General features: G+C 52.6%; 1 pseudogene; it reads right to left on the bottom strand.

Annotated features, from left to right (window-relative positions):
- Nucleotides 1-7,079: 7,079 nt before the first annotated feature.
- LOC118024973 lies at nt 7,080-8,361 on the bottom strand (annotated as a pseudogene).
- Between the last annotated feature and the right edge of the window lie 1,115 nt (nt 8,362-9,476).

Raw genomic sequence — 9,476 nt, 5'->3', positions numbered from 1 at the left:
GTTTTAAATAAAATTACTTGTTTTCAACTGAACATGTGATGAGCATAAGTACATTCCCAACGCTGTGCCACCACACCCCAGAACATTGCTGCGGAATATCTCGTGTCCCAAAGGAGTCCCCGAACCAGAAGCCCCCCTGCCCATTTCTCCCCCAGCCCAGACCCTGGAAACCCCTAAGCTGCTTTCTCTCCCTGTTCCTTTCCCTGTTCTGGATGTTTCTGTAAGTGGAATCATGCAATAGGTGCCTTTGTGTCTGCCCACCTATTTTCAAAGGGGACTTGTTTTCGTCTGTGTTTATCTGTCATAAAATTTCCCTTATTTGATATTAAAATGCCTGATGGATTACAGATCAGATGTAATCAGAGAGGCCGCTTTAGGAATTATGGGCACAATCTCGGGGCCGAGACCCCTGTTCCTGCTGGGACACCACAGCCTGACCCCAGACAGGACAGGGCTGGCTCCTCCTGTGGCCCACACAGAAACCAGGGAAATGCAGAAGCTGGAAGACACACCACAAAGGGCAAAAGCATTGCTCACAACCCAAGGCCAGAGAAAGGTTTCCGATGCCTCTTGTCCAAACAACACACCAAGTCACTGGGTTCCACAAGGACAGACACCAAACGCATGCAAGTCCAAGGGGGGAGGACAGGCACGTGCAGAGTCAGATATGAGGGAGCTCCCGGGGAAGGACTCTGGCAAAGGAAACCCTATGGAGGAGCAGTGGTCACCCTCAGACTGGCAGGTGTCTGGTCTGGGGAGAACGTGAGGAAGCGGAGATCCCCTGCAGGTACCCTGGAGAGAAGGGTGACAGGCACCCCTGTCTGGGAGAACAGTGAGCAGCACCCATCCCAGGCCACAGGAGCACCTGGCATGCTTGGCCTCTGACCAACCCCTGGAAACTCTCGCTCGGTTTTTCACAGATGTGTTTTCAGGAGTGTTTATCACAGCAGTGGTGGAGAGAGCAGGGAATGGAACAACGCTAATGCCCGAGGAGATGGATGGGATCCACAGTCCCATTCCTCATGATAGAATGTCCTGTAGCCACTGTCACATTGTCATTCGGGGCACAGGATCCGGGAAGCCCCTCCTGAGACCCCTCCTGCCACCCTGTTCCTGGGAACATTCAGAATTGGAGGAGGAGGAGGTGGAGAGGATCCAGGATGACTGAGGGCCAAGGAGAAGGAAGGTCAGCACTGGGAGGACCTGAGCCACCATCCAGGGCCGGGGCTGTGGTGCCCTCGGACCTCACCCCAAATAAGGGCTCCTGATGGATGGACCCAACTTCTGTGGTTTCCCTCCCTCCCTCCCTCTCTCTCCCTCCCTTTCTCCCATCCTCCCTCTCTCTCACTCCCTCCCTCCTTCCCCCCTTCCTCCCTCATTCAGCAGAGGACCGGGGGTCCCTGCTGTGTACTGAGCAATGGGGCTTCATCAGTGAGCACCCCCCAACCCACATGGTCACGTCCACTGTGGGAGGTGACAGGGGTCAGTCCTCACGGCTAGGAGTGGTGATGAGCACCAAGAATCTGCTCCTGAAAACAGAGGCCAATGCTTAGCACTTCATCTAGAAAAATCGAGTCCTGAAAAGTGATGAAGAGTGAGTATATCCTAGACTTCCTGCAGTGTGAGTTCTAATGACAGGTACGCACTGATTCTTAGAACAAACAAAGTAAATTACCCAGTGTCGACTGAGGGGTTGTGACTAACTTTTCTGACCCAATGACAGCATTTCAGCTAACATCTCCAGGGCTTCCAAGTTGTCCCAAGGGTCTCTGTGATCCTCTGATCCTTCCATTGACCTCCTTGGAAAGCTCTGTCTTGTCATCTTCCTTGTCTCCTGCCCCTTCTGGGACCCTTCTCTGGCCTCCCCGCCAGGGACACCCCCACCAGGACTTCCTGTGCCCCGTGGCCTGGCGCCCGCATCCCATGGGGGTCCTGTGAGCCCGGTGCTTTGTGCAAAGCCTGTGCGCTCCCTCTGGGGTCACTTGGCATCTCCCCTGCAGCTGCCTGCATCTTCCTGCACTGGGTCCCCTCCAAGCATTCTGTGAGGCCACCTGTGTCCGTGTCACGGGCACGGAAGCGAGAGTCCAGAAGGTCCAGATGACCTGCTCTCAGTACCAACGTGTGGAGCCTGGGCCAAGGATGGTCAGCGAGCAGAGGAAGACTTGAGCCTAGGAAGCCTGAGGGAGGACATGGCACAGTGAGCCTGCAGGAGGAGAGTGAACACCGTGGGGACCTGTCGCTCAGGCCTACTGGGAGACCACATCCCACCCTCACTGGCTCTGTCCCCAGGGCTGGAGGTCGTCCAGGTACCCACCCTCCCAGCCTATAGGCTGCCAGTGGCTGCCAGGAGAGGAGGCACCTGGTGCAGGAGAGAGCCCTCAGGCAGACTGGAGGGGACAGGTGCTCCCCCAGCAGCTGGAGGAACTCGGGGTATCCAGCCTCCCAAGCTGCAGGCTGGCAGTGGCTGGCAGGAGAGGAGGCAGCTGGTGCAGGAGACAGCCCTCAGGCAGAGAGGAGGGGGCAGGCGCTCCCCCAACAGCTGGAGCAACTCGGGGTATCCACCTTCCCAGGCTGCAGGCTGGCAGTGACTGGCAGGAGAAGAGGCACCTAGTGCAGGAGAGAGCCCTCAGGCAGAGAGGAGGGGGCAGGTGCTCCCCCAGAAGCTGGAGGAACTCGGGGTATCCAACCCCCAGACAACAGGCTGGCGGTGGCTGGCAGGAGAGGAGGCAGCTGGTGCAGGAGAGAGCCCTCAGGCAGAGAGGAGGTGGCAGGTGCTCCCCCAGCAGCAGGTGCACTGGGTCGGGCTGAGGGGGCATCATTGGACAGCAGTGCCTGCAGCTGGGGTCTCCACACAGACCATCACCTTAGGCTCAGCACAAGCTTGTCTGGATGGCCTTTGTCCCCCAAATACAAAGTCTGGTCCAGGGCCCCCCCACCAAGTCCTGACTCCCAATCCTTTGTACTCAGCTCAAGTGACAAGAAATGGCCAATAGTTCAGGTGGTGTTGGGTGCACAGGGAAATTTGCTTTTCTGGCCCATGCTGTAACGTTGCTGGCATATTAAAGATCTCAGGGCTCTAAATCAAAAACAGTAGGATGCCGGGGACCCCAGCTGGCTTTCTGGAAACCTACCTCTGTGCCTTGCAGCCCTCCCATCCCACCAGCTCTGCTCAGAATCCCTCCAGGCCACAGACCCACAGTCTTGGGTCCCAGACAATGTGCCTTCAGAAAGTGATCCCGGTGGGGCAGTAGGACACACTGCAGATTCCAGCAAGTCCCCCTCCCAGAAACTGAGGGTACCGCTGGATAAGCTGTCTGAAAACAGCCAGGTCAGGGTTCCAGGAAGACACCAGAGGCACAGGAGTCACTGAGGGGCATCTGAAGGTCAGGTATGGGCAGTCACAGCTTCCAGGCCCTTCTTCCCTAAAGCTCCTCATTCCTCAGCCTTTCTTCCAGTGATTCTGTTCGGTTTCTATCTGCCCCAACTGTTATCCATTGCCTAGGCAGCAGAGACTCACATATGCCTATAATGTTTTGGACAATGGATGTCCACTTCAGTACATAGCCACTTCACTACTGGGAGAGTTGGTAGAAAGCAAAAAGTCACAGAGGACTCCAAGGGTCTGGACTTGGTGTTTCCCTCTCCTGAGATGGGGACACCTGTGGGATGAGCAGGTGGCCAGCTGGTGGGGGGTGGGCAGGGACCTGACGTGGACAGATGGGGTAGGTGAGGCCCGAGGTCCCCAGGGTATGTGCCTGGCATCTGGACTGAATAGGTCTTCAAAGCTGCGGATTGGCTGGGATCATCTTCAGGCGGAAGAGGAAGGTGAGGGGAGCAGAAGGGACTGAGGAGGCTTGGCTTAGACAGGAGAGGGCTGAGACACTCCTTTGGGGGGAAAGTGGGTCAGGTCCAGGCTCACAGGGACAGACCTTGAGGCCATTGGGCTATGTGAAATAAGGCAGTCCCTAAAGGACCAATACGGGAGGACCCCACTTGTGAGGGACAGAGAGCACTCCGATTCATAGAGGTGGAAGGAGCTGCTGGGTGCCGGGGCTGGGGAGGGGAAATGGGGTGTTAGTGTCTCCTGGGTAGAGGTTCAGTTTGGGAGGATGACAAAGTTGTGGCAGTGGATGGAGGCGGCAGGTGCAGAAGAGTGAATATACTTATTGCCACTGAATTGTACCCTGAAACATGCTTAATGGTATCAGTTGTATGTCTATTACACAATAGGAGAGTAGTGAGTCAGGAGGACGGGTCCATCGAAAGTCCCAGGAAGGCCCAAGAGCAGGGATCCCGTATCTTAGCTCTCGCTCTCATGCTCTGCGCCTTGTTGGGTGTCTGAGCTCACAGTGGCATCACTAAATGCTTGCTAAGACACAGTGCAGGCAGATGGTCCAGAGAGAGTGCACAAACCATCTGTGGGCACTGAGGAATCCCAACGGCACATGCATCCAGACTGAGTGAGTGCCCACATTTCACAAACAGCAGCATAAATAGCCATTTAAAACGAAGGCAGACGCCACTCTGGAAAACACTAGGGAGGTTCCTCAAAAAGTTGAAAAAAGAGCTACCTTATGACCGAGCAATTGCACTACTGGGTATTTACCCCAAAGATACAAATGTAGGGATCCGAAGGAGCATGTGCACCCCAATGTTTATAGCAGCAATGTCCACAATAGCCAAACTATGGAAAGAGTCTAAATGTCCATCAACAGATGAATGGATAAAGAAAATGTGGTGTGTGTATATATATATACAGAGAATATTATGCACCTATCAAAAAAATGAAATCTTGCCATTTGCAACGACGTGGATGGAACTACAGTGTATTATGTTAAACAAAATAAGTCACTCAGAGAAAGACAATTATCCTATGATCTCAGTGATATGAGGAATTTGAGGAACAAGACAGAGGATCATAGGCGAAGGGAGGGAAAAATGAAACAAGACGAAACCAGAGAGAGAGACAAACCATAAGAGACTCTTTTTTTTTATTCTTATGTTAATCCCCATACATTACATCATTAGTTTTAGATGAAGTGTTCCATGATTCATTGTTTGTGCATAACACCCAGTGCTCCATGCAGAATGTGCCCTCCTCAATACCCACCACCAGGCTAACCCATCCTCCCACCCCCCTCCCCTCTAGAATCCTCTGTTTTTCAGAGTCCATCATCTCTCATGGTTCGTCTACCCCTCCGATTTCCCCTGCTTCATTCTTCCCTTCCTGCTACCTTCTTCTTCTTCTTTTTTTTTCTTAACATATATTGCATTATTTGTTTCAGAGGTAGAGATCTGAGATTCAACAGTCTTGCACAATTCACAGCGCTTACCAGAGCACATACCATAAGAGACTCTGAATCTCAGGAAACAAACTGAGGGTTGCTGGAGTGGAGGGGGTTGGGAGGCGTGGGGTGACTGGGTGATGGACACTGGGGAGGGTATGTGCTATGGTGAGCACTGTGAATTGTATAAGACCGATGAATCAAAGACCTGTACCCCTGAAACAAATAATATATTATACATTAATTTAAAATTCACTAAAATAATAAAAATAAAACAAAAGCAGGTGACCTCAAGCTGTATTACAAAGCTGTGATCATCAAGACAGTATGGTACTGGACAAAACAGACACACAGATCAATGGAACAGAATAGAGACCCCAGAAATGGACCCTCAACTCTATGGTCAACTAATCTTCCACAAAGCAGGAAAGAATACCCAATGGAAAAAAGACAGTCTCTTCAATAAATGGTGTTGGGAAAATTAGACAGCCACATGCAGAAGAATGAAACTGGACCATTCTCTCACACCATATACAAAGGTAAACTCAAATTGGATGAAAGACCTCAATGTGACACAGGAATCCATCAAAATCCTAGAAGAGAACACAGGCAGCAACCTCTTCGACCTCAGCCACAGCAACTTCTTGCTAGACACGTCTCCAAAGGCAAGGGTAACAAAAGCAAAAATGAACCTTTGGGACTTCATCAAGATAAAAAGCTTCTGCACAGCAAAGGAAACAGTCAACAAAACTAAGAGGCAAGCCATGGAATGGGAGAAGATATTTGCAAATGACATTACAGATAAAGGGCTGGCATCCAAGATCTATAAAGAACTTCTCAAACTCAACACCCAAAAAACAAATAATCCAATCAAGAAACGGGCAGAACACATGAACAGACACTTCTCCAAAGACATACAAATGGCTAACAGACACATGAAAAAATGCTCCACATCACTAGCCATCAGAGAAAAAGAAATTAAAACCACATTGAGATACCACCTTCACCCCTTAGAATGGCAAAAATCAACAAGGCAGGAAACAACAAATGTTGGTGAGGATGTGGAGAAAAGGGAACCCTCTTACACTATTGGGGGGAATGCAAGCTGGTACAGCCACTCTGAAAAACAGTATGGAGGTTCTTCAAGACGTTACAAACAGAACTACCCTATCACCCAGCAATTGCACTACTGGGTATTTACCCCAAAGATACAGATGTAGTGAAAAGAAGGGGCACCTGCCCCCCAATGTTCATAGCAGCAATGTCCACAATAGCCAAACTGTGGAAGGAGCCGAGATGCCCTTCAACAGACGAATGGATAAAGAAGATGTGGTATATACGTACAATGGAATATTCCTCAGCTGTCAGAAAGGATGAATACCTACCATTTACATTGACATAGATGGAACGGGAGGGGATTATGCTAAGTGAAATAAATAAATCAGAGAAAGACAATTATCATATAGTTTCACTCCTATGTGGAATGTCAGGAATAGCACAGAGGACTACAGGGGAAGGGAGGGAAAACTGAACAGGAAGAAATCAGAGAGGGAGACAAACCATGAGAGACTCTGGACTCCGGTAAACAAACTGAGGGTTACAGAAGGGAGGAGGGTGGGGGGATGGGGTAACTGGGTGACGGGTATTAAGGAGGGCACATGTTGTGATGAGAACTGGGTGTTATAGGCAACTAATGAATCACTGAACACTACATCAAAATCTACTGATGTACTATATGTTGGCTAATGAATTTAAATTTAAAAAATTAAATAAAATTAATAAATAAAAAATAAATCCACGGCAGGAAATGGAAATAACCCAGAGGGCGCCATGCTCCTGGAGGCTGAGCTAGCAGTCACGGCCAAGGCCTCTGGCGGTGAGCGCACCGGGGTTCTGAGAGGTGGCTCGGTGCACCCCTGACCCTGAAGCCCCATGGCCATGGCAAGGTGCAAGGACTGGGAGGGAAGACCCAGCCAGGGCCTGTTCTGGCTCCATGGCTGCTACAGGGCTGTCCCAGCCCCACCAGGCGGTGTCTGTTTAGAACTAGAGAGAAAACCTTTTCCTTCAATTGTTCTTTTTAAAAATGGTTGCTCAGCATTGACACAGAAAAACATCTGACATAAAACTGGAGCCGTTCACAGCTGCAAATGACCCAGAAGTGAAGAAAATGTAGTGAACGCAAAGAGAGGACGCTGTATCCCCAGGCAGGCCTCCTGTGAGCAGGTGCGGCTGGGGCACTGGACGTGCCCGTGCAGACAGTACTGGACTCCACAGTGTCCCTCGAGGGGACAGAAGTAGGAACCTGCTCTGATGGCTCCGCTGAAGTCAGCACCCCCTGCTGGAGACGGGGACAGCCCCTCATGAGTTCCAGGTGTCCTGGTGATTCTTGGGCATGGCCCAAATCTCAGCTTCTTCATGACCCAGGGCCAGCCCAGCAGCTGCACACAGGTCCTCCAGGGCCAGCCCAATAGCTGTGGGTCCCGCAGGTCCTCCAGGGACAGCACCTTGGTGGGCTTGTGGTCCAGAAGGTACCTGTTCAGGTGGCTCTTATCGTACCCCATGGCCTCGATCCCATTGACCCAGTTGACCACCATCACCTGGTGACAGGCTGAGGTCAGTCGGTGAACCTCCGCCACAACCCCCCAAAAAAGGCCCCCATGTAGTAGAAGTCACCCTTGTCCTTGGGGATGTGGGCCTGGGACTGGGACCAGCGCTCATAGCTTAAGTCCTCACGGGCCACCCAGTAGAAACCGGGGTGCAGGGTGCCAAAGAGGGGGGACAGGATCTCCATGCCCACGTGGTCACAGAACTTCATGTCCACATCCCCGCACACCATGTCATCCACCTCATAGAGGAAGCACTCCTCATAGAAGCAGCTCATGATCGCCATGTGCTGCATGGACACATCCTGCCAGTGTGGGGCACCGCGGACCTCAAGAACCACCACCCTTCAGTGCTCCTGGAGGGGCACACGGGACACCAGCAACCCGCTGGTCGGTGAAGACATAGTAGATGACCCTGTGTCCACCATGAAGTGATTCTGCAGGAACAGCTCCAGGATGACCCCGTATCCACAGGGGCAGGGGACAGGGCAGGAAGAGGGTCACTGCCAGAGGCTGGCAGCAGGACCCCAGAGCTGGGGGTCATGGACGTGTGCACCTTCTTCATGGGGACAGGCCCTGGGCTGCTTTAAGCAACAGCCACCTCCTGACCTGTCCTGAGTGAATCTGCCGGCAGGGCCTCCCTACCTTCTGCTCCCAGAGATGGGGGCCATCAGTGCCCCATCTTACAAAGGGGAGCCTGAGGCTTGGGAGGCTGGAAACCCATGAAGCCGCACAGTCAGCATGCTGGAGCCAGGAACACTCCCCCTGTGCTGAGCTCCTGGGCAAACCCTGCAGGTGCCCTCCCCTAGCTGCCCCCCTGCAGGTTCTGTCCCCCCCTGCCATGAGTTGAGCACCTCTGGGCACAGCCCGTGTTTCTATGTCCTACAGACTGGGTAGAATCAGGAGGGCCGGCCAGCTGCCCCACTTTACTTTGAGTGGGCTGTCGCTGGTCCCCAACACAGCTGTCTCCACCCCCTAGAGGGTCCTCCCTTGAAGGCTACTGGGCCTCTGGCTGACAAGGTCCATCAGTAAACCACTGGTATTCCTAGGAGGGGTCACCCTCGAACTCCCCAGATCAGGAATCAGGTTCAGCCCATGGGCAGGGAAGGGGAAAGATGACCCCTGGAAAAAGGGGGCTTGCTTAGGCCCCAGCCTTGAATCCAAGGATGTGAGCTTCTGGGTCCAGGTCTACATCTCCCTGGCCCCAAAACATTGGAAGTCTTGTCCAACTGCCTCACATGGCTGGTCCCCCTTTGAGGGGACTACCTGCCCCTCACTGTGGGGACAGCAGCTCCCCCATTGTCAGCAAGTGTGGTGAGCCCCTCTGAGACTGAATTTTTTTAAGATTTTATTTATTTGACAGAGAAAGAGACAGCTAGAGAGGGAACACAAGGAGGGGGAGGGGGAGAGGGAGAAGCAGGCTCCCCGCAGAGCAGGGAGCCTGACATGGGACTTAATCCCAGGCCCCTGGGATCACGACCTGAGCCGAAGGCAGACGCTTAAGGACTGAGCCACCCAGGCGCCCTGAGACTGACTTTTTTACACAGGCACTAAGACTACTTCCCTGTGCCTACCCCATACCTCGCAG

The sequence above is a fragment of the Mirounga leonina genome, unplaced genomic scaffold (genome assembly GCF_011800145.1).
Source record: "Mirounga leonina isolate KUSES-001 unplaced genomic scaffold, KU_Mleo_1.0 Mir_100159, whole genome shotgun sequence".
NCBI lineage: Eukaryota > Metazoa > Chordata > Mammalia > Carnivora > Phocidae > Mirounga > Mirounga leonina.
Note: the sequence above shows the minus strand (reverse complement) of the source record. Positions and strands in the feature narration are given on the sequence as shown.